This window comes from Ciconia boyciana, chromosome 2 (genome assembly GCF_034638445.1).
Source record: "Ciconia boyciana chromosome 2, ASM3463844v1, whole genome shotgun sequence".
Taxonomy (NCBI): domain Eukaryota; kingdom Metazoa; phylum Chordata; class Aves; order Ciconiiformes; family Ciconiidae; genus Ciconia; species Ciconia boyciana.
This window is the reverse complement of record NC_132935.1, coordinates 40,116,297-40,141,816: the sequence shown is the minus strand read 5'-3', so window position 1 is coordinate 40,141,816 and position 25,520 is coordinate 40,116,297. Positions and strand designations below refer to the sequence as shown.

Below are 25,520 nucleotides of genomic sequence, written 5' to 3'. Positions count from 1 at the left end.
GTTCCGTTTTGGTGTATTCCTGTGATGAAGACTTTTCCCAGATAGCTGGAATTTGCCCTCCTTCAGCAGAAGCTTTACATCTCTGTAAAACCTTTATCATAACTTTAACAGGTCTTCTGTGGCAAGTGTTCAAGGGTTGTGTAGGCAACTATCTTTGACTGTAAAATCACATACACATACATTTTGTATACATATATGTATATGTATAGAAAAGGTGACAGGAACAAAGCCTTTCTGGAGTTTAAAGAATTCACCTCTACCTGCTTAAGCTGTTTTTTCTTTACCTGTCTTCACACGTGAAGACTTGTGGTATGTCCTCCAAACTCCCATCCACTAGACAGTTGCACCAAAGATCCCATGAGCTCATTTGCAAAATGGGCAGAGCGGCTTTGGGTATGCAGCATAAGTGAGCACTTGGCCCAGAAATTAAGTCTTGGGTCACAGACTGATGTTGCAGGCAGACTTCATTTTTTTCCAGAGATTTTGTAGACATTATCTTTGACTCAAAAGGTATTTTTCCAGTCAAAGACATGTGAAAAGCATTTACACTGAGATTGGGTTCTTACCTGCAATTCAAAAATCACCTGACACACTGTATAAGAAATATAATAAGAAATATATGTATAATATATATACATATAATAAGAAAATATGTATTAATACAAAGTCCATACTATTATACTATGGGATGTTTCTAAGACATTAAAATATATCTGTAAGTTAAAAACAGTCCTTTGGTTAAATAAACTGAGAACAGGGCACATGTTACGAGGATTCCAGCCTCATAATACACTGTCTATGGGTGAAATCCTGAAGCTACTGAAAGAAATTTGTTGTGCATTTCCATAGTACTCAGTGCAAGGGAATCCTAACAATCATCCTGGCTAAAGTGTAGATGTGGCACTTAGGGACATGGTTTAGTGGTGGACTTGGCAGTGTTAGGTTTATGGTTAGACTCGATGATCTTAAAGGTCTTTTCCAAACTAAATGATTCTATGATTCTAAGTTCAGAAAGGTCAGGGAGTAGGAGCTGTGAAAGTTAGTAGTACATCCATAGCAAAGCTTCTGAAGCAAATGGGAAAAGAAAGCTCAACACTGAAGTCTTTTCCATAAGAAGCATGAGTCTGTGCTCCTTTTTTTACAGGACACTATAAAAAATCATAAAAGGTTTTTGAGTTTCAACCCTACAGTAGTAGTTGTATGTTCTTTCTGTGAATGATACAGATAAATAGAAGGACCTGTATTTCATGCACACACATTTAAACTAGCATTAGCACACAAATTTCAATAGGATCAAGATTAAGAGTTTAACTTTCATAGATGCTGAACACTTAATTTCAGTCAATGAGGATAGCAGGTAGTCAGCATCTCTATAAATTAAGTTATAGTTAACTTGTTTAAACTTGTGCAGAGAAAGCCATCATGCAATGTTTAATTTTCAGATCTTTGATTTTTTACTAAGAATTCACATATTTCAAAAGTGTAAGTGCAGAGGTGTGAGTCAGGAAATCAAGACAATAATTGGGAGAGCTGTTTTACAGGGTGCCAGATGCCTTGCTCTTTCCTCTTGCCTTTCTCCTCAAAGAAGCATCCACAGCTAAAACAAAATGTCATGGTTTAACCCCAGCTGGCAACTAAGCACCACACAGCCGCTTGCTCACCCTTCCCCCCTGCCCCAGTGGTATGGGGGAGAGAATCAGAAAAAAAAAGTAAAACCTGTCAGTTGAGATAAAGACAGTTTAATAGGACAGCAGAGGAAGAGATAATAATAATAATAATAATTATTATTATTTTTTTATTATTATTATTATTATTATTATTATTATTATTATTAAATAATGTACAAAACAAGTGATGCACAATGCATTGCTCACCACCCACTGACCGATGCCCAGCCCATCCCCGAGCAGCAATCGCTGCCCCCTGGCAAACTCCCCCCAGTTTCTATACTGAGCATGACGCCATATGGTATGGAAAAGCCCTTGGGCCAGTTGGGGTCAGCTGTCCTGGCTGTGCCCCCTCCCAGCTTCTTGAGCACCTGACAGAGCATGGGAAGCTGAAAAGTCCTTGACTAGTGTAAACATGACTTAGCAACAACTAAAACATCAGTGTGTTACTACATTATTCTTAAACTAAATGCAAACCACAGCACTATACCAGCTACTAGGAAGAAAACTCTATCCCAGATGAAACCAGGACACAAAATAACCCTACTCTACCAAAAAAAATTAAGTTCAAGTATTTCTTCTTCAAGGTTATCACATATTCCAGGGTGGATAGGCATTTGGGGAGAATTACATTACCATTTATTAACTAGAGAGACATGAAATTGCATGACACATGGAGAAAAATATTATTTATCACTCTGGTATTTATTATGTACAGGTAAAAAAACCCCAGTCCTGTACAAGCAAACTCCTGCACCAATGCAAGCTTCCAGTGAAAACCAGAGCAGACTGTCAAGTCAGTGGGATCCCCAGTTTGTCATGGGAGTCTGTTCATGTAAAGTACTTTGGAATATTACTGTGGAAGAAATAAATCTTTCAAGCTAAGCAAAACTGAATTGAGAATCCATTACTGTACTGAAGGCTGACCATTTTGTACAGCAAAAAAAAGTGTATAATAGTTGTCATCCTTCTCTGAATCAATACTGTAGGAATGCCTCAGCAAGGGACACAGTAGTGCTGAAGATGTCTGCCTTTCAATGAAACTTAAACCCCAAGGTGTAACAGGTCTGGTTGTTGCAGTAAACGCTCTCTGATTTTTATCTGAATTTCTCCATGATCCATCCTTCTTGTCTGTCTGCTCACTGGTGCTGATAGCATTGCTCAAAACTTTGGCAAATCTTTTCCTATTGTACTAGACCTTAAAGCTTATAATATACTGTCTAGCAGGGTTGATTGGTGACTCAGCAGCTTAGCAATAGTCTTTAAAAGTCTTGGTCTATAATATAATATAATTCAGCAATCTCAGCAGACAGTCGATGGTAGGTACACTGGCAGAGAACTTGTCTTTCCTTTTACAGCACCATAGATTATTTGCAAAACCATCTTGGCGTAAAAATAAGGGGGGAGGAAGGGTAGTATAAGCACAGTCCAAGCTTCTAGTTAAATTATATCTAGTGTATTCTGCTCTATAAGACACTGCAATCCTTGGTGTGTGAAGAGATGATGAAAAACATTCATGATCAGGAACTGGCAGGGTAACTCAAGGAGTGAGTGAGTGATGAAAGAGAAAGACTTTGATCCTGCTGTCTTGCTGTAGCAAGAGTATGAATCATCTGCACCAAACCATTTGCAGAAGAGATGGTTTATTTATTGTCAGATTTACGGGCATCCCCTCAAAGTCTGGGCATGTTACAGAAGCAATAAGGGCTAGCTAGACCCAGCCCTGTCACGTGGCTGGGAGAATATGCATCACACTATATGTGTTTAAAGAGAGGAAAGACTTGTGTAAGTTCCTTAACCCTTGTCTCTTCCTCCTTTCAAATAAACCTATGCCCATACATATAGGGAAGGATTTACCCATTGGCTGTATATTTAATTAAATACTTCAGGCTTTAATTTCACCTTTCACAGTTTTCCACCTATCACTCATTTTTAGTTGAAATTTATCTAACTAGTTTCACTGGGTTTTCACTGAAGAGCTTCTGTAAACTGGTGGTGAGGAGGAGCCAAAAAAACCCCAAAAAACAGCAAACAGCAGCTCTTCAGCAAACTTCTTGTTATTCCCTACATCTGCAGTTTCACAACTTCTGTCTGTGACTGTGTGCTTGGTCTGGCTGGCTGTAGTGTCCCTCCCTGGGACCTCTGCTCATGATTTTTTGTTGCTTTTGCAGCTTGCCAACATTTCCACTGTATAAGCATCCAAGTGATAAAAGATGCTAACTGAGGTTGCTGGGGCTTACAGCCACTGGCAAGCTGTGAGAAAAATCAACAAGCAGAATGGATAGGGTGAATATTTGTGCATTGACATGCCTTGTCTTTCCTGCATGCATTCCAGCATATGGGTACTGCCTGCAGTATAGCTGCAGCAGCAGCTGCCTATGGGTTATGATTTGCTGTAGCAAATTCCCCTTTCCTTTACCTTTAATGCCAAGTCCTCAGTCAAAGCATGTTGTTTCAAGGTGTGGTTCTTTGTGGCCTTGTACTGAACTTGATTGCACTCTGCAACTACTTCGTCCTGTTGACTTTTTAGTCCTGTTTACGGTACGCAGCAGGATATGCAGGGTAATAAAGACAAGCCCTGGCACAGAAGCAGTACCCAGTCCCTTGACTGAACAACTTTTTGCCTAGGGAGATGACTCTAAATGGAGCTTTACTAGCCAGGGAGTTAGGTGCTGACTCTGTGCTCACAAGATGTGCCCATCTCGGAGTCCTGTGCTGGAATTCTGCACTAAAATATGTCAAAAAGAAAAAAAACAAGGAAATCAATTTCTGTCATTAAAACATAGTCACTGGAGAAGGGGAGGTGTTGTTTCATATTAATGCCAACGTGATGGTTAGAACATTTGCCAGGACTGTTAAATGCTTGAAAAATCAGTATGATCTCTATATATTAGAAGCAGCCTCAAGAAGTTATATAAATAGAGACTATATAAGCCTATAATATGCAAGTTCCAGATTTGATTCCTCCTTCTGCCTCCAAATCCTCGTCTCCAAAAAACATGCCCTAAATGCTGTAAAAGAATACTATGAGAACACTCCATCCCTTAGCTATAGTACACATTGTTCATTAGGATTATCTGGGTTTTAGGGCATAATAAGATGAACCTGACAAGGTAGCACAGCAGAGTACTAAACAGCATATAGGCGTAGGAACTTTGGTTCAGGATCCTGCTCCAAGAACTGTTTATATATTTTACAAGTAATACACAAAGATATCTAGAAGGAGGGACTGCCAACCAGTTCTCCTGTCATTGAATAAACATCGCTGTTGCTTTGGAAGCCTGTATGAGGCATGGAAATATCAAAGGCACAGAAAAATGTTATTTTTGTCTTTCAAAAAGGGGACATTTGGGGAAGAATAAAACATCTACAGTACTTATTTGCAGCAATTGTTGGCAAGATATTACTTTAGAAATAAGTGTACTAAGTATAATTTAATACATAGAAATTACTGAGATGTATGTACTAAATAAGTTTACTTTTTAATTAAAACACTGTATTCTATCTAAAGACAGAAGCATACCTCTCACAAAGGTTTCTGTCTCTGAAAAAATTCAGAAGAAAATAACAATAAGAGAACATCAATTCTGTTGACAGTAAACACAGACAAAGATTACAACCAATGAAGTGCAGCAGTGATTTATAACTAGAGATCCAATGTTATAATACAGATTCTGAACAAACTCAGGTTATTCTAGTTCCAATTAAGTTATTTCTAGAGGAAATGCTTGAAAAATCAGTATGATCTCTATATATTAGAAGCAGCCTCAAGAAGTTATATAAATAGAGACTATATAAGCCTATAATATGCAAGAATTCTAATTGTCTAAACCCACAATATTTTAAATACTGTAAATAAAATATATGCAGAAAGCATTTTTAGAATTGAAGTGCAAAGTGAAACCACAATTTTAAAGTTACTGTTAATTTTTTTATTGTGAGCAAAAATATTTCATATAGAAGCTTCTGAAATTTTTGCCATTTCTAAATCTGACCTTATAAAGAAGGAGAAAACAATACAAAAGGGGTGCCTCGAAAGTTTCTGGGCTTCCCTTTTAATTTTTTCCTTTCTCTCTTTTTTTAGTATTTTTTTCTCTCTCTCCACACCTTTTCCAGATCAGCATCCTGAAAAAAAGACTATTTTAGAACTGGTTTGTTGACCCAGCTGGGTTTTATACATAAGGTATGTACTGATTTGTTTAGCACTGTAAGGACTGAAAAATCCTGGGCATCCATTAAATGCAGCCCCCGCAGCTGGGTTAGGCAGCTCGCACAATCAGTTACAAGACCCAGTTATTGGGATTTAAATACCTAATAGGTAGCTAATTCTTATCTAAGGCACCTGATGTCCTTCACTGATTTGGTCGTGAAATACTGCACTTCGACATAATTCTCAAACAGGAGGGTTCAATTCTGCTCACACTGTAATAAAAAGGGACAGGGAACAAGTAAATTGTTAGATAAACATTGCCTCTGTACTGTTCAGCAGCTTTGAAATGTCCGTAATCAAAATTTTTTTATCCCTAGCTTGTCCACCCAACCCCCCCTGTATCAGGCACGTTGCTAAATGGGCTAAGGGTCTGGGTTAGATTCCAGGTAAATGAGAAGGGGACTGGGAGACAAAGAGTAAAGGGGCTTCAGGAGTAGAAAAGCTTGAGAACCACTGCTGTAGAAATTTAAACCTTAGAAATGAAATTAACTGCCATGCTATTCAGCTCAATAACCCCAGCAAAATTAATGGTTAATTTTATATCCTCAACAGGTCTGCATTTTCTCTGGTGATCAATGAATATTGTTGATTACCAGTGCTGTGGAGATAAGGATGACACTGATGAGATTTTCATTGATCTGACCTATTTGTAAACAGAGTCAAAGAAAAAAATAAATGATGTTTTTGGCAAATAATATGGCATTGCAAAGACAGTGCATCTGTCTTTTTTTTGTCTTTTTTTTTTTTTTTACTAAAAGCAATTTCCAGGGAATTAATTAGTACATGGTAAACTTTGTTCAATGGAGGTTGTGAAGCTTTGAAGACATTCACCTCCCTCAGAAATCTGTGAAGTTTAAAGATTCTGAGTAAAGCAGAGTCAGACCTACTGCGTACTTTCACATGAGAATATATAGCATTGGTTCTCTGAGACACTGGAAAAACCATTTGCAAGCTGAAGCCTGTAAATAAAAACTTAACATTGAAAAGGGCACCTACAAATACTGCAAAAATGCATCCATGGTGCACCATGAACACATTTGTGCATGCACAAATATAAAAACTAAGCATGCATGGTTACCTTTCACCTCCATACCAGATAATCTGATGTATTTTCCTGTCCTTCTTTTAGTTTTGTATCTATTATAATACTATATACCTCAGCAAAGTAAATGCAAACTTTTCTTTGGGTCTTGCATTTTATTAGGGTTTAGGTTTTTATTTTGCCTATGCTTTAAATAAATCATCTCTTCTGATGAATTTATATAGCTGTCATTCTGATTCTAAATAGGAGAGAATCCAGTATATCATACTGTAAAAGAATGAGAGACACACAACACAGTATTCTTCTTAAGTTACATGAAATTGAGAGATTATTTTTTTTCTGGAAAATACTGAGATGCGTTAAGTTATGGTCTGCTACTGCTAATATTGTTGGAGTTTTGTACAAGAATATTCCTGTACAGATCAGTTCTTACAATAAACAGACACTATGCTGTATCTAAAATTATAACTGTTCCTTTTACAATGCAGAAAATGCAGTATTACAATTTCTTTTTTCTTTTTCCTTTTCAAAAAATATGTTTATAAGTATTTTCTCTTCTGAAACCCAGATTTATTTATTTTTTTAAATGATGCTGTTAATCAATTCTGTTAGTAGATATTTTAACAAGCAGTTCTAGGATACATCAAGCCAATTAGATGTGACCAAACCACCATTCTGCTTGAAACAACAGGCATCTTCTCACCTAGACAAGCTTTGGACCGCCAAAACATAAGAGCTATGACCAGAATCAGGCCACTATAATACACTGCTCTGTAGAATCTATGCATTGTTTACATTATGCCTAGACTAAACCAATAACTTAAGCTCTCACATCTCTTTATGTACTAAGCATCAATGCAGCAGGAATTTCCCAGGCCTTGTCCCTACTGCTAAACAGGTCTGTAAGGTGGAGAGGAATATATTGCATTACTGCCTTTCACACCAAATGAATGGAAGTAATTTACCTTGTCATGATTTAGATACGTAGATAAAAATCAGGCATCAATAAATGCTGTGTCTTTACTGGAAAAGAAACTGGTTGATTCCAGATAGGTATAGCACTGGTTTCAACTCCCTGTAAATACTCTTTACAAATATTCTTTTGAGTAGGTGAGAAAGATGGCTACTCCTCTATCCTAATTTTCCTTCCACATACTGGATTAAAAACTAGTCTATGCTGCCTGCAGTCGGTACTGTCTCAACACAAAGAAATCTTTCAGATGAGCCATTGACAACCTAATTTCATCTAAAACCAGGTTCTCTGTTTCCAGCTGAAGGTCAATCGTCTCTACTGACTTTCATAATGTACTTTTATTGAGCATGTAATAGCATTGTCCACTGCCTTGCCGACATAAGGCTTCAGGGGCCTGGGCATTAATATTTTATTTACAAAAGAGCCCAAGTGTGAGAAGTCAAGTTAGAGCCACTGCCTGTCGATTTCCATTGCTTCCTCCCAACATGGTACCTGTCCTGCTGGCTGATCACGTGGGATAAAGATGAAGTAAACCTGGGGGATGAGAAATATCATCCAGTGTGAACCAAGACTAGATGACAGTGCATCTGCTGCTGGTGGCATGTCATAGAGCCAGTCTAGATTGCAGAACCTTCTACAGGCTAGGCAGCAAGGTCAGCTCTTCAGTACAGCTGCTGCCACTGGGACATGTCACTTTTTTTTGCCTTTTGCAAGACAGCAGAATTGTGGAGGCCCAAAGAACAACTAGTTTTAAAGAAATTATTTTGATCCCCTTTCAGAGGAAATGCGTGGTTTTCAAGAGCGTTTTTCCAGAAGCTGTGTTGAGAAGCTACTGGTCACTGTTGGCTATTGGAAGTTAGCAAGTGACTGTTTTTAGACAATGAAACTAATGAAGCCTAGTTTCCAGTGGACCTGTGTTTCAAATTCTTCCACCATCCTCAGCAGAGTAGTGCCAGCTGCCTTCTCTGTGCAGTTTGCTCCTGGAGCCGAGGTGAGACCCTCCGTCTGGCAGAGATGGTAGTGCTGTGCCGGCCGTGACCGACACACGTGCTGACCAGTGAGCCTGAGTGGACAAGAGAGAAGTGAGGACAGCTGAGCTCGTTCTGCAGCTCTCGAGGGGAGAGAGCAGGTCGCCTCTGCCCTTTCTCCAATCCGTATACTTTGTAAGGACTCAATACCTTTGGGCCCTTGCCTTTCTGTCAAATGTAGTCGATGTTAGCTGTCCGGTTCAAAGTTTATGAGGGGGAGAGACAGACTGATGGACAGACATGGGCAGGCAATGTGGTCACATTTATTTCCTTGGGAAATCAGATCTGTAAGTCATATGCAAAACTGTGGATTGTATGTTGGTGGGTGGGATTTTCAAAAGCTCCTAAGACCCGGAGCGGCAAATTTATTTATGCATCTCATCTTAACTGGGATAAAAGGAGAATTAGGTACCTAAGTAACATTAAAAGTCTAACCTAAATGACTTTAATAGGATTTGCTGTATCACTTGAGTAGCCTTAATCCCACTTGCTCTATTTAAAATGGTAGATGATAGGAGTTTTTGGCACTGATTTAGAAGAGTCTATCATTTTATAAAGCTTACATAAAAGCAACGATAATGCCTGAAAACCTTGAAAATTTTGAAGTTAGAACATCAGATGCCTTAATTCACACGCATTGTATTAATGGCAAAATGTCACTGGGAAAACAAAGCCTTAGATTGGTGCCAAACAGTCAACACTGAAGCAATGTTCCTACAAGTTTTCACATTGATCCAGCAAATAAAAAAAATATTGGATAAGAGATCTCCCATTTTCTATAGCCAGTTAAAACATATAGCATGTCAGAGAAGACGACCAGTGAAATGTTGCAACGGTGCAGTCAAGGCAAGTCTTCATTTGGTTTGCATTACTTCTACAGGTGAGGTGTGTAGCAAAGAGCCATATGCCATGGTAGAGAAGCTGTACTGATGCCGTCAAGACCTGTGAGCAAATTCTGGCTGATAACTATTGGCAAGAAGGATTGCGGAGGAAAGTGGGCAGAATGACTACAAGTATAGATGTGATACCTGTGTTTGCTGGGTATTGTGAAAGTAAGACTGGTATGCACCACTATCAAAATTAATTTCTCCTAGTCAAATGGAAAGCAGATTCCATCAGTGGGTCCAAAATCTCACCCTCAGTATTTATTTTTTCCCAGTAAAGGTGCTTTTTAAGAAGAAGACTAATTAGTTTTAAATTGTGATTTTTTTAAACTGAGAACAAGGGCTTTTTTATGTTTTTCAAATAACCAATTTAAGCTAGGGGTGTAAATAAATCTGTCCAGAGGACAAGCATCCATTTACTGCATTCCAAGATTACGAAATTTGCTTTCATTTTATACTGTAAAACCCCAAACCTATGAGAGCATATTGTGTCAAAATATTTGGATTTGGATTTAAAATGTCAGATGTATATTTAGATATCGCACTTGCAGTGACCAGACAGTCAACACGGGACATTTCAGGAAAAAACTCAATCCAAATTGGTAGATCTCTGTGAAAGCTTTGAGTTTAAATGAGGAATATCTTCTACAAAGAAATGGTTCTGAGTGCTTTTACTGCAAAACCTAAATGAATGGCTTGATTTTCAAAAGTGCTTAAACTGGCACAAAGTACCAAAGGAGGATAAAGGCCTCCTGAAAATTATGTTTATTGACAAGCTTATCTCTAGGAACTTGTAAAGAAGTTGGGCAGAGACTAAGCAGTGCAAATAGTTTGACCCATGCAAATTCTAAGCATTAGGGCATTATTTGCCCATCTCCCTGACAGTAAAACCAAAGCTAATAAATAACCACATTGCATCATCATTCCTTGCTACCTTCAGGGAAATCCTGCTTACTTAGACCCTTTCCTGCCAAGTGAAACAATATTTGAGCTCTTGAATGACATATAAACTTTAATCCAAGTTGGCAATCACTGGGTATTCACTGACTCAGCTGAGTTAATAAATGAATTAGGTATTTTTATTCTTGATTTTCTTTACCATTTCTTCAATGAATTCAACTAAAAAGAATGATGATGCTGTCTATATTGCCTATACTAATCATATTCAGAGTCTCTATAGCAGCACCATTGAAGGAAGCATACTAGAGCCATTTCTATCTTCTGGCAATGTTTTCCTTTCTTTTAGTGCATGAAGGTAGCCAGAGGACAGAACCATCCTTAGACACCGAAATAGTCCTTCCCTGTGATGTTCTTTCAGCTGTCCAGGCAGGCGAACTTGGTATCATATCAGTGAAATTAAATGAAAGGCACGAGCACAGAAGGACTGAGAACGTGGTTTCATGATGTGGTTAACCCCAAAAGATGTCTGTGATTCCTAAAAAACATGTAAGATCAATAATATTATATATGCATTGATGGTATTACTACTATGGTTGATGTTACTGCATTACTCTATTCTCTTAGGTTCCGTGAAGACACAGAACAAGTTGGTTCCTGCCCTCAGGCATCCTGCATCTACCTATAAAAAAGACACAAGAAGACAGAGTTAGATAGGGATAAGAAAACAGTGAAACTATACTGGTCAAAACAATAAGCCTAAATTATTGCATGTCTGCAACCTAGGTCTTGAGAAGCCTGGAAATGTCCCAGACACGAGCTTCAAGGAGGGACTGAACAGAGAAAACTCCTTTTGTGGAGCTTTTCCCAACAGTGAGGGCAAAAGGGGGCCTGCACCTAATTCTAACTCACTGCTGAAGAAAAGCTGCCATAGGTTAGATGGCAACAGTAAAAAATGCTTTGATTTCAGGATAAGCATTTTAGGTGTGATGTGACAGAAATAGGAGTATAAGGATGCACACAGAGAGCTAACACTTTCAGATGTGCACAGAAAGCAATCTTTACAGCAGCCTCATGGGTAGGTGTGAGCAGGGCAAGACTGATTTTGATAAGACCAGAAAAAAGTCTCAATAAATGAGACAACCATAACATGAATGAGAACTTCAGTTTTGTGAGTAGACAAGGAGAATTCTATCCTGGACACATTATGCAGAGGGAATTAGTAAAAAAAGTATGAACTAGGGATGAAGATACAGAGGAGCCCGATAGATGTTCACGTATAGCCAAAATGACAGGCAGAGAGATGACATCTGCCATGGCATCAAAGAGGAGGCAGAGAAGGGTTGGGCTGCAAGGGGGAGACTGTTGGCTAATCATCCATGAGAGGAAGCCAGGCAGACATACTCATATCTTAGTTGCCAGTGATAAATGTTTTGGACGTGAGAAGTGGATGTGACAATCCTCAAAGAATATGACCAATTGCATAGAAATAAACGGTCTTTGATATGTATCTGAGAAGCCAATATAACCACAAAACAGAGCACATACCGTATTCTATCTCAGAATAGTTATTAGTCAACTCTGTCTTGTTGCAAAGGGATAAGCTATCTCATCTTTCATTTCTAACAGAGTTATTTCCATCTCTTATTAGCCTATTTTTAGACTAAGTGGGTAAAACATTTTGCTTCCAAACAAAAATAATACGGTCTTAATGCAGATCCCTGGGATGGCCTGTTACTAACCTCCTTCTATTTGGAGAAACAGCCATTCACTCCAGCTTTTTGTTTGCTTGTTTGCTTGTTTTCCTTACATATTCGATGTTTAGTTCATAGCAAAACTCATGATTATTCATCCTCTTTAATCATCTTCATTCTGTGAGGGAGCCTGTTGAAAAACTACAGAAACTATGCTTTTAGGACATCTTTACCTGCTATTTCACTAGCTTTTAAAAAGCCTGCAAAGCAAAGCATTTTTCTTCCCCTTGACAAAGGCTGTGTTGGTCTGGCTTTCTATCAAGCTATACTTCTGCAGTTCTGTCCTCAGACTGACTTCTCTCTAAGCTTTCTGTCTTACAGATTGCCCCAGAAAATGTTTCTAAAACACTGACATTGCTCATTTGTGTGGAGTTACACCAAGAATGAACTTGGCCTAGTTTAAAACTAATAGTAATTTCAGAACGTGGCAGGGAAAAAAACTTTCTTACTTAACCTAAACATTTTTCTAGTTAGCTTGCACGGAAAATGTACAAACTTACTGAAGGAAACATCACTTGTCCTACCTTAGCATTAAATACTAAAAAAGACATATTTTCTTCTTTTGATCCTGAAACTTACTTATTGCTTTTAGTTGTTTTTACAAGAAATTATGACAAACTAACTAAACCACTTGTTTAATCACATGAAAATTTACATAACCTTATGCCACTGAAAGAGAAATTAACTCTTCCTGTGCCTAGCTGAGGTCCTACCAAGGTGAATACCACCTATTCAGTGCTTTTTCAGCTCTTGAACCTGAATTCTCTCTCTTCAAATCGCACAGCTGATAACAATAAGTGCGAAGTTAAAGCTCAGAGAATAGAGTATGTTCCTTCTGCATCTGGATTTGGAGATGCTCTATCCTAAGCCTGGCACAGGGAGTAGCTCCCTCCCTCTGAGGACTCACAGAGCCAAGGGCTTCTTTCTTGGCTCTCTGCTGAGACAACTGCCTACAGTTCTGGCCCTGCCTATGCGGCAGACTCACGTCGCTGGTCAGTGGTTCTTCTGGTGGTTCTGCCACTGACATCATCTGAGCAAATATTTTATCAGTCTCCTCTTTAGCCATGAAAATGAAACAGAAGCAGTAAAATAAGAATGAGGTTGTTACCCGCCCCCCCCCATTTAATAAATATATAAACTAATTAAACAATAAAATCAACTAACCCAATCAACCCAAATATGACTTCTGGTTTAAAAAAAAGACTTTAATTTTTGGCAGTATACCTACTGAAAAATGAAGATACTCAGATACATAACTATAGTACACACCAGTTATACTGTTAAATGGTTGTTAAGCAGCAACACCAAACTGAAGAAAGAAAATAGTATATATAAAACTTGTGTATCCATTTCAGAACTACAGTAACAAAGGAAAAGAAAAGGAGGAAGCCTTTGAACTATCAACTTCCTATTAATTGAGGGTTGCACTAACATTTTCTAATCTGCATATTTCAGATTACTGATATCAGCATTATTCCAAGATGCACTGCAGATAATTAAGCCTATTTTTTCATGTCCTATAAATCATCTTTGCACAAAATGCTGAGTTTATGATTAAATTCTTCTCTATATCTTTCCAGTGACCCAAATCCTTTCTTTTTTTTTTCTGTGAGATCAATATCCTTAGGCTGTTTCTTCATAGACTATGTTTTAAATGTGAAAAACACCTGACATGATGTAGGCATACTAAGGGTGAAAGATTAGCTTCCCATGTACATCACCCTAGTTTATATATCTTACTCTGCTTCCCACCCTTGTGGTGAAAAGAACCTTTGTGCTTTGGCCATGAGCAAAACAGACTTTTTGTTACACCTAAATGACACATTACATTTGACTGCAGTGCATTTATCAATAACTAGGGCTGAATTCTCTGGGTTTACATGTGCATCCTTTAGAGACTTTTATAATAGGCTATCCAGACTCTCTTCCACTGGCAATTCACACATGCTTTTTCTTCATACCCTGCCTCAACATCAATGTTAAACATTTTTCTCTATGAATAACAGAAGCCTGGCTTACTCTAAATTCGTCCTGTGTCTCTTAAAGTATTCCACCTGTGGTTACTTCAAGTCCAGCACCTCCCATTCCTCCCCAGCCCTCAGTATTACCTTCACTTTCCCACTGGGCTCCCCACTTCAGCTCTCCAGCTCCCTCACCCCAAAACCGAAGCCCTCCTAGACCTGCCCTGGCAATCAGAGCCCTCTCATGGGTCTCACCTTTGCTGGCCTATTTCTCGGGCAAGACTTGCACGGGCTGTGCAAGTGTCAGCACTGCACAGGTATGGCCCGGGCAGCTGCCCTTGGCCACCTGCCTGCCACTGTAGGCAAGCAAAAAGGATAGGAACACGTTCATCATGCGTCCTGCCTCTCCTTCTCCGTCTATTCCCCACTTGCCATATGGGTTAGAGGATTTTGTTCTCCTGGGGTCTGCAAAGAAGAGAGTAATGCCTTTTGAGGGGCACTTCCCTCAAAACCACATGCCAAGTGAAGCCTGGATTGCCAGAATTTCACCTTCAAGGCAGAGGGAGAGCACATCGTAGTGGCCCAAGGGCTGAAGGTGTCATAGCTTCTCCTGGCAGCTGGAGGGGCTCCGGAGATCCCACCGGGGCGCTGGGTAGGTGTTTGACAGGACTAACACCCTCTTTGATAGAGAAGTAATGTCAGGAACAAATAATTATGCTAGAAGCTTGTACTGTCACATTGAAAGGCAGGGGAATTATCAGGCAACTGACTGGTGTGTAAGTGACCGAGAAGTCTGTAGTGGCTGTGGTTTTTTCAAAGCTCTGAAGAAGTTGGTTTACATTAGGAAGAGTCATTGCATAGCAAATGGCTAAAGAATAACTTGAGAAAAGCCTTGGTCTCCATGAGGAATTTGGCACAGTGTCTGTAATTCATACCTGCATAACTGGCCATATGTGCCTTCCTGCCCCTTCCCCCTGCTGTGCGCAGTAACATTGCAACAGTCTTCCTTCATTTCCTATTGGAATTTAAACTTCTTTCAGGACTGATGAGGCACTTGGGTAATGCCAAGCTTTGTCTTTATTTAATGTATTTAAAGAACTACTTATCCAAATCACTTTGAGTCTGGACATAAACTTCTTCTTCAAATGCCAAAAAATACAAATGGAAAATGATCTATTTTGAGAGTACCAGAAGTGAAGAAACACTGAAATTTATAATGGAGAGCAGTACATCTCCATAATGGTGAACACCTAGTTTTACTTCTGAAACAGAAAACTTGATTTTGGAAAAGGAGGAACCCAAGCACTTGGACAGCAATCTTATTCCTGTTGCCAAGGATATTCCTGTTGGAGTTTTGACTAATGAATCATAGTTTCAACATTTCACAGCCACAATAATTTCCAGTTGCCCCTAGATTTCTGAGATGGGCTCGGCAACCCTGAGCGATCACGCTGGGGTAGCTTATTTCAAGCACCACCTAGTGGATCTATTTAAAAGACACCAAAAAAACCCCACTAGCGATTAGCAAAATATTTTAGCTTTTGAAGATAGGAATGGCAGCTGTTAGTCTCCCCTCTTTAAGTATTGCCATTTGATTGCTCGTTAATAGCAAGTCACAACAGCTCTGAAAAACGCTAAATTAATAAAGCTGAAAAAATACTAGTCTGTCGAGCTATTCCATGTACAAAATTTGTCTCTTACTGAGCCTCAGCATAGGACATTCTCTTCCCAACTCAATAGGCTCAAAACATTATGAGAGATATGTCCTGCAGTGATCAGAATTCCCCGAGTAAAGAAAAATTAACATCTGCTTTTAAATGAAAACAAGAGGGAAAGACTGAGACGTTATGATTTTAATAATGGAAAATAACTAACCAAAGAAAGAAGGTACTTCTGATCTTGTTCACTGGTCAGTAAAATGTGGCTATATAATTATGTAAGTATACAATTTTTAAAATGTAGTCTGTTATGCTTAGAGACACTTGATAGGCCTACTATCTGAGCAATTTCCTAAAATAAAAATAATATAATGTGAATCAATATAATAAGTTTATTAATACTTTTATTGGTTATGTTGATTTAATTTAAGTATGGAGGGATAGTTACTTATTTTAAATTCTGTATTTGATCTGATCATTGCATCATAACATATATAATTCATACATTAAATATTACTTATGAAAAGCATTCTTCAGCAGGACTTCAGACTTATTGTTGCAAGAAACTGAGATCTGATTGAAAATATTAAACTCTTGAGATCTTTAAAGTGATGGGTTGTCAACCTAAAGTAAACTGGTTTTGCCCTGACTCAGGACTGGGACCAAACCTTGAGCACCTGAGTACTTGTGCCTTGTCTAATTAGGGGGATAGCCAGTGCAGACCTTGCAATTAAGATTAGGGAATAGAGATGGCCATGATCAGGCAACTAAAATATAAAATAGAAGGAATACTGTGAAAGTGTCAACAACAAGAGAAAGTACTGTCATGCCAGAATCAGCATAACCATTTATGAGATGCAGTTACTGATGGCTGAAAGATCAAAACAGTGGCAAACAGAAATTAGTGAAAGAACTGAAAGCAGAAACCAATGCTTAGAAAAAATAATTCTGAGCTCTTTGCCCTGGAGACACTTTTGAGTGGACTAGAATTAATGGTGTTGATCCAGCAGCTGATCAGACGTTTGATTACATAGGTTAATGAAAAGCCTTAAAAAAATGGACGGTTTCTGTGTCTGGAATGAAATATAAGGATGTAGAAAGGATTGTGTATCTCTCTGATGAGGCTGTTAAAATAAAACTGGATTCATAATAGCCAATGGGTTCTATCATGTAATTAGTGAAGTCAGCTGTATTTGATATTTATTTATTCAATTAATCTATATTTAGAAAAATATAACTCTTAGTTCTAACTTTTGTATATTGAAAGTATTTTTCACCCATTTTACACTAAACTCACAGTCTAGATTTAACTTGCTATTTTACAGTAAGGCATGACTAAAAATAGATCAATTCTTGTAAGGAATACAGAGCTACAAGTAGTGACAAAGAACAGACATTTGTCATTAATGAGGAAACCTAGTTACTTTTAGTTCACTGAATGGAAATGACCAAAGTACTATGTACTAATCATTACAATTTTATCTTTATTTTGAAATTACCTAAGTTGTTTTGGTCTGTATGTGGTACATTGCAAGATATCTCTGCTTTAAAACAGAATTTAAGTTGCACTCTTCCTACAAATAACAATGGGGGAATCACACTTTTGTGCCTATTTGTTCATGGTATTCTTTTATAAACATTTGGATATTAAAAATATACATAAAATATATTTATTTTGTGCCTAATTATATAAATAACTTTATCCTGGGGACGTTGAGTGGCTGTGCTGACAAAGTAGGTGTAGGGCTTATGTATTTCAAAGAAAACAAAACTTTGTCCTTCTCCAGATTTGTATTATATATTTTAAAGTAATGCAAATACAAAATATCAAATGTTCTGATTCAAAGGTCTCCTTCCCCCACATACTGTGGTCAAGGAAATAGTCAAACAGAGAAATTAACTAAATTCTATGAGGCTTTGGCGATTCTTTTTATTATCATACTTATAAAAGGGTGGGTGGCTGGATTTTGTGCCTGCAAATGTAAATTGTAATGATGGTTTAGCTATGCAGAACTAATACATAATATAAATCATAAAGGTGCCTTCTGCAGCTTCTATATTTTTGAGGGTCAAATTCAGCCTGATGTCAATGGACACAATTCCACTGACACTGTACACTGATATTGGGTTGAATTTATCCTCTTGCATTGTGCAGGGAGAGTGGATGTACATCTTTTTCCTGTTTTTTTGTTCAGTGAGAGACCATGGCACTCAAAGTACACAGAGAAAAACAGCAGCCTTTCTGGTCAGTCAGAACCGTGCTTCCAAGGACTCAGAAACTCTGGCTTGTATGCAGATCAGGATTTATTAACAAGACTTCAGCACTGCAGGAGGTAGATGCTTTTAAGGAGATATGTGCAGCATGTCATCCAAGGACAAAGAAAGTTACCATAGCTCATTGTAAAAAAGTTTGATTCTAAAAAGGTGATTCTGAACATTAAAATATTTCTTAAATAAACAAAGATGACAATATAATCTACATAATCATGCATAATGTGATGATATAAAGTGGTATCTATAAAATTAGCGTATACCTTAGATAGCAGAGGAACATGATACAGATGCAAAAAAAAGAATTATGGTAGATATTTTTAAGGCAAATGTGTTTCAGGAACACAATTCTTCACTTATTGCATTATTGCACCCTTACTTGGTAGGGGTTTCTTTGACTTTCTTGGGAAAAAAGAAGTGCGGAGAAATAACCCAAAATATAAAAGTATGGCCTGAAAAATACTGCTTCTGACAGGAAGCATGCCTATCAGAAGGTACTGATCAGGTATGATACTGTTTAAAATTTCAGTAAATTTTATGGAGCACAATGGAGATTTAGGTAGGTGTTGTAGACATTAAACACTCACATAAATAATCAATTTTGACAACATCCTGTAATTATATACATGGTTTAAGAACATTAACAGAGGACACACCTTGCATAGACATAGCTGTATAGATAGCAGGGTCTAGACATAGGTACAGGGTTTGGGAAGAGGGATTACTTTAACTTTCTCAGATCTGTCAGAGCAAGCTAGCTTCAAGCTAACACTGGAGATACCCTTCCAGTTTGTCGTCTTCTGCTTAGCAGCTAACATCTCCTGCAACATTATGCTATATGACTTTTGAATCTAACCACTAACAAACTACATAGCAAGAAGTATCTAGGAAAAAAATGGAAGCATCACTGACAGTAGGATTTTAGAAAGTTTTGTAAGGTTATAAAACTGATAAAAATTTTCTAAGCTTAGAAATCAGATTAATGGAATGGGATGTGGAATGGATGCTGGGAGCAGCACCAAAGCCCTCATTCTACCAAAGAGCAAACTTGCAGGACTTCTTGCGCAAGAATGGAAAACACAGAATCCTGTGAAAAAGACATGAGCTTCTCCCATTTCTGAAAAAAATTAGTAAAAGTTTTATGGGGGAAAAAGAAAAATAGGACACTCCTGTGACATGACAAGGGCCAGGCAGTAAAAATATTTCATTTACCTAATGAAATAGTCAAAGACTGCAGGAGTCAAAATGCTGCAGCCACATGCTGAACATGACTTCAGGAAGGTTTACAGGTATTTTCCACCAGGCTGAACAGAAAAATATTAATAAGATGGTAGAATCATGTATCCTTTCCATAATCTATTTAATCCTTTTTTCCAAAATAAGTGTCAAAGTAAATTTATGGAATGGGTGACTGTCTCAGCAAATGCACATCATGTCTCTCTGACATAGTAAACTTTGTTTTAACTACAAAGATATTCTTGAATCTAATGTCAGAGGTGGGAATCACAGTTTGCCTTTGAAATAATTATGGAATCCAATTCATGACAATTTTTCTTAAACATCAGGAAAATTATAAACTTAAATTAAAATTAAAGAATAGCATTCAGTGCATATTCTCAGGCAAGCAGGTTACCATGTGAGACTTAGCACCTAAAATGCTAGCTTTATGTATATTTACCTACAGCTCATCAAAGCCAAATCTTGAAACAGGAATGAAACACGTAAGCAGCTGTGCTGGAGTACAGATGTCACAGGCTAAATGGAACTAGAGAAGCTTTTCTTACTGCCGGTCACTTAAAAATATTTGGACAAACAGTACAGTATCTGAGCACTGTCTGTACAATAGTTCCATGCTTCTTCTGGTCTGGCATATGAAATAACTTGAAATAGGGTGGGAACAGGCCATGGGCTGCTGTCTACAGAGCACTTTGAGAAAGAGGGTTGCTACTTGCAGGAGTGTGTGTGTTTTAAAGCCACATGCAGGAACTTCTGCTTTTTTAAAATTAGAAAACTGTTGGGTTTCCTACATGTTATATAGTTTGCTAATGAACTGGGAAAAGTATGGTCTTAAAAGTACTATGATGTGGGCCAGAAGTACTCCAGCTATATAAACTCTGGCCACTGGTAGTCTTCTCTAGCACCGTGTTTGGTTGTTACCCTACCCTCTGGGCTGTAGTCAGGATGATGACATAGCCAAGCTTCAAACATGCAGTTACAATGAGTAACGCTGTACACCAAAAGGGAGATTGCTCTATGCGATTAGGAGCAAAGGCAGCAAGAGACATTAATTTTACACAAAATATGAGTTAAATTTAGATTAAAAAAATAGACTGATGGACAGAGACGGTTTCAGGGAGAGAATGTAAGAAATAAAGCAGGTTTTTTTCTTTAAAGACTGTCTCTCATAAGAAGAACTAATGAGAGAAGATCTGTCAGCAACTAATCGCTGTTGTAGACCCAGCCTACTGTGATATGTGACTATGTGCTCCCTTAAGCCAAATAGTTATCACACACTGTTTAATACCTTACATTAGTATAAATATGGAAAAGAGCTTGCCAGTGTGGAAAGCTCCTGTCTTACCTCACACTTCCAGATAATGCAGCCCACCAAAAATAACACACTGGATAACAAAGGAAATAAAATCAAAGTATCTAGGAGGTGAAATCATTGTTGTTTAAACACCGGAATCTCTTTTTTAAAGACAGCATACACTAACTTAGCAGCTTAACTCTGTCACAGAGCTAGCTATCAGCTATTACATTCTGTTTAATTGTCCATCAATTGTGATTTTATTCTAAGATTATTTACAGTCCTTTCATACAATTTTGCAGTCCTTTCCTACAATGTTTTCCTCCAAACTCTTTCATAAGTGCAAGCCTGTATTTCCTCATTCCCAAGAAGTGCATGAACAACATTTTGTACAACTTTATCACTCTTTTATGGTCAGTGTATTTTCCATAATGCCTGTTGCATATTTTGAAATTCCCCATTCCATAGATGCTAATGTACTATTCAAAACTATTCAAACCTTAGAAAAGAATGCTTGCTGGAATCTGTGACCTACCCTGGTCTTCAGCATGGGACTGAATTTCACACAGGGTGCACAGCATGTTATTTAATTACCACTGACTAAATGATACATGATAAAGTCCTTATATACTCCTATTTTTAATAACTCAGAACTATTAAATCTCACACAGAGGGAAATTGTTTATCTGCAGTTGAGCTCTGTTTTTCATTCATTTGTAGCTGATTTATGAGGACTTTTTGCCAACACGGTGATCATTCATGCCAGATGAAGTTGGGCAGCCCAGTCTCTTGACCCCAGAGCCAGGGAGCACAGGTGTAATACTAAGGTGCAGCTGGAGGTGTGCTAATAACTGTGACACTCTGGAAGGCAAGTTCCTCAGCAGTAACCTACACCTGAGCTTTGACTTTGTCTCATGAACCATCCATGGACTCTCTCAATCCCAGATAATCATAAAAATATTGATTGGTGGGGATATCTGGAGGCCACCTAGTCCAGCTTACTGCTTGGAGAAGGTCTTTCACCAACAGTAGATCATAATCCACTGATATTTTTTTAAATGTATTTTTTGAGGCAGTAGAAACAGAAGAACAGTAGTAGCATGTATTTTCTACTTATTTAACAAGTATTTTCATAATCTTTTTGAGCTGTTAGGCCACACTGAGAAACACAGGCATCATGCTATTTACAGTCTGTCTGTTGTCTGGTATTAGTTTGTAAGAGTCTTGGGCCCACTTTCTATCTGTGGCCAAGACTTGACAAAGCACCCGTTTTACAGTCCAGTGGCAGCCTCTGAAACGTATGACAAAATAATGGTTATTTGGACTTGAACTTTTTACATTTTACTGGCTAAGAAAAGAATCCTTGCCACATTTTCTGAGCGCTTAAGAACTTGTGTCTTAAATCTCAATCATTTTCAAAGAAGTTATTACCATAAAGTTTTCCTAATTTTTAAAATACATATATTCTTCTGGTTTTATCCAGTGAAGCTGAAGAGAAAAATGTATCTCAAAAGGGTAAACACAGTCATCCTTTTGCCCTTTAAGTTTCCCATTAAGTTGGCACAATCACTACTCTGAAAGCAGTAATGGAAAAATCCAAAAGGTTTTGTTGAATGTAACAGGGAAGACTTTGATAAGGACCTACTGATTTCATGGTTAAACAATGGGAATTGTCCTCCTCCTGAGCTCTGTTGTAGTCTAGATCTACATTTCTAGAAGGGCCCCAAGACCTGTTCAGGGTCATGAATTGGACCGGAGTCCTAAAGAGAATGTTACTGTTGGTTGGCACTCCCTGTGCAATTAAGTCCAGTTGAAGAACGGCTGGCATAGTGGCTTAGACATAGCTCCATCTGCACCAATGCTGCAAGTCATGCACATGGATGATGCAAACCTTCAATATGATAATCTGATGGCAAAGGGTGGTGGAATCAAACTGTCATAGTTCAGATCACAAATGATACTCCTGAACATAACTATTAGATGATGGAAAATTAGAGGGAAAAAAAAGGGGCCTAAAAGCATTTTGAAAAACAAACCCTATATATTTCCAGAGTCTCTGGAGCCACATAAGGCCGGAACTTGAACTATAATATTACAGAACTAATTGCCACAGGGCATTCCAGCAAGTCCTCAGAAGCTTGCGTTATTCCCCATCAAAAAGGTTCATTTGAGCCTAAGACTTTGTAAAGCTTGCAATGCAGACTGGAATCCTGCTGAACTTGCACTCTCTTTAAGGATAATTTTCACTCCACCACATTCCTAACAGTATAGATAAGGAGGAACAATGTAGAATCACTTCCCAGCACAGATATCAACATTATCAAAAACTGGAAATAGTTGCAGCACATTGGATTTTTGTCACACAAATCACAGCGACCATTATAAACTGAATTCAAAATTTCCACGGCTTTTATTTATTCCACTATTACATTGCATATTCAACTGAATAGATGCTATTAAGTCACTAGGGGCCAGCACCTTCTCAAAGGCAATACAGTACTTCTATAAGAGGAGCAATGTTTAAAACCCCTCCTGACAACTAGCAAGGGGCTATGAACCAGATGGTTTAAAGCCTGCTCTTTCATTGGCCCAGATTCCCTAAGGGACTTACATGGCAGATTCTTATCTAGTGTTCTTGAAGTCAAGTTTAGGTCTCTAAGATCAAAACTGGAATTTTCAATGCCATAGTCAACTTTGTGGGATTTATCCATGGCCAGTAGTCCCCATGACTTAAGAAATGTTGAGATCTGAATTCTCTCCTCAGTGGGAAGAGATTAGAACCTGCATTTCTCATGGCAGTATTCTCATTACCACACCAAAAAGTATTCTGGGGTTGAAGTTATTTCACTGTGGTTAAATGAAATAAGGATAGAAGATGCCAGGAAAACAAAAAACAAAGACACCCGCCCCCCCCAAACAAACCAAAGACAGAAATGAATAGCTTATTGGTAAGGAGACTATCCAACGTTGGCACTCTTTCCACCTAAGTGCCTGTGCTCTGTTTGACTTACTTTTACTTCTCCTCTGCCTACTCAATCTTTATTTTTTGTATGTAAACTAGAATCACTTCACCAAGGAGAATCCCCTCATGCCATAGCTGCCTATGGAGTACGAAAACAGGAAAAAGAGGGAAAGAAATATGATTTGAAAGACTGAATCTAAGGGTCCCACCTGCTTTGTAACTGTCGTGCTACAGAAGCGGGGACGCAGTCTTACTTGCTTTGATAGTGTTTTAAAGGAGTCTTATCCAGAGCTAAGTTTGCAGCTCTACTAAAGGTCAACCAGTTCATCCAGGTGTTGTAAGAGATGATCAACTTTAACCTTTCCAGCTGCAGTTTAAATTCATATTTTGTCCTGTTTGAAAGAACGCAGACAGAAATTATCACTTTCTTTTATGCATAAAAATATTTAATATCTTTCTTCGTATCAGCCCTCATTCTTCTTCTAGTCCAACCAAGGCCATTTCTTTCAATCTTTTCTTTTAGAACCTATTTTCCAGACCTTTCATCATCCCTGTTGCTTTCCTCTGGACTCTAGCGTATGTTTCTTGATGGGTGGCTGTCAAAACTAGACTGCACTACAACAGATTAAATGAACACTCTGCAAGTCTTACCTACACCAATTTTGGTTAACTTCCAATATAACGTTCACTTTTTGACAATAGTAAGAAATTATTATCCACAATAACCTGACTCTCTCATCCAGAAGTGTTACTTACCCAGCTATTTCCCAGGCTCACTTTGTGCCATTGCTAAAAAATAAGACACCCTTTACTTTGTGAGGAAAAAAACACATGCACCGAGTTACAAAAGGGACTCAGACTAAGCATCTTGAAGGATGTACCTTCCCATTGCCTTGACAGGTATGCTTACACAAGTGGTATTGGATTTAAGGCATTATCTCCTCAAAACTCTAAGCAGCATATTAACTACCATGCTAACTTTTCAGATTCAATTGTATAAATGCTTAATTCTCCACTGGGATTTCTGGAACCATCTTGGCTTTTATTGGTGGTTGCATGCTATGCGAACCCCCTATACAGTTGCTGAACCTGTGCTTACACTAAGGCCTGTGTACTTCATTAATGATGGAGGTGAAAGCAGCTACATACACAAAAATGCATTTGACAAACCACTGTTTGCTCTCCCACCAAACCTGTATTGGAGCAGAGACTTCTAAACGCAGGCCAGTGACAGAGCGAAGTGGACGAGGGCTACACGATAAACGTTACAAGCAGCTAACCCCGCCAGCCACAAGCACACCCGGCCGGAAGCTGTAACGCAGCCCGGGCTCCGGCTCCAGCCCCAGGCAGCGCAGCGCAACGCAGCGCAGCGCCGTACGGCAACGGCGACTCCCCGCAGGCCACCGCATACAACTCCAAGCGGAGGTGCTGCGGAGGGGACAGCAGGGCCACATCTGCCCACGGCAGGACCCAAGGAGGAGACGGCGGGCGGAGGAGACGGCGGGCAGTAACAGCCGCTAACGGCAACTGGGCCGAGACCCCTCACACCGCTGCCAGCCCTGACACTGCCGCCAGCTACCGCACGCGCACTCCTCATTGCCCCTTCTCCCCGGCGCATGCGCAGTGGAGCGGAGGCAATGAACGCTATTTATCGCCCCCTCCCTGAGCATTCCTCAGCTGTCC

At 38.7% G+C, this 25,520-nt stretch overlaps 1 protein-coding gene across 1 annotated transcript in view; it reads right to left on the bottom strand.

The window, feature by feature from the left end:
- The window catches only part of TTPA (alpha tocopherol transfer protein), a 41,265-nt gene extending 15,765 nt beyond the window's left edge, over nt 1-25,500 (bottom strand). The window contains exon 1 of the transcript XR_012040868.1: nt 24,047-25,500. The gene's annotated coding sequence lies outside the window, so the exon portion shown is untranslated. The remainder of the gene's footprint in view (nt 1-24,046) is intronic.
- Between the last annotated feature and the right edge of the window lie 20 nt (nt 25,501-25,520).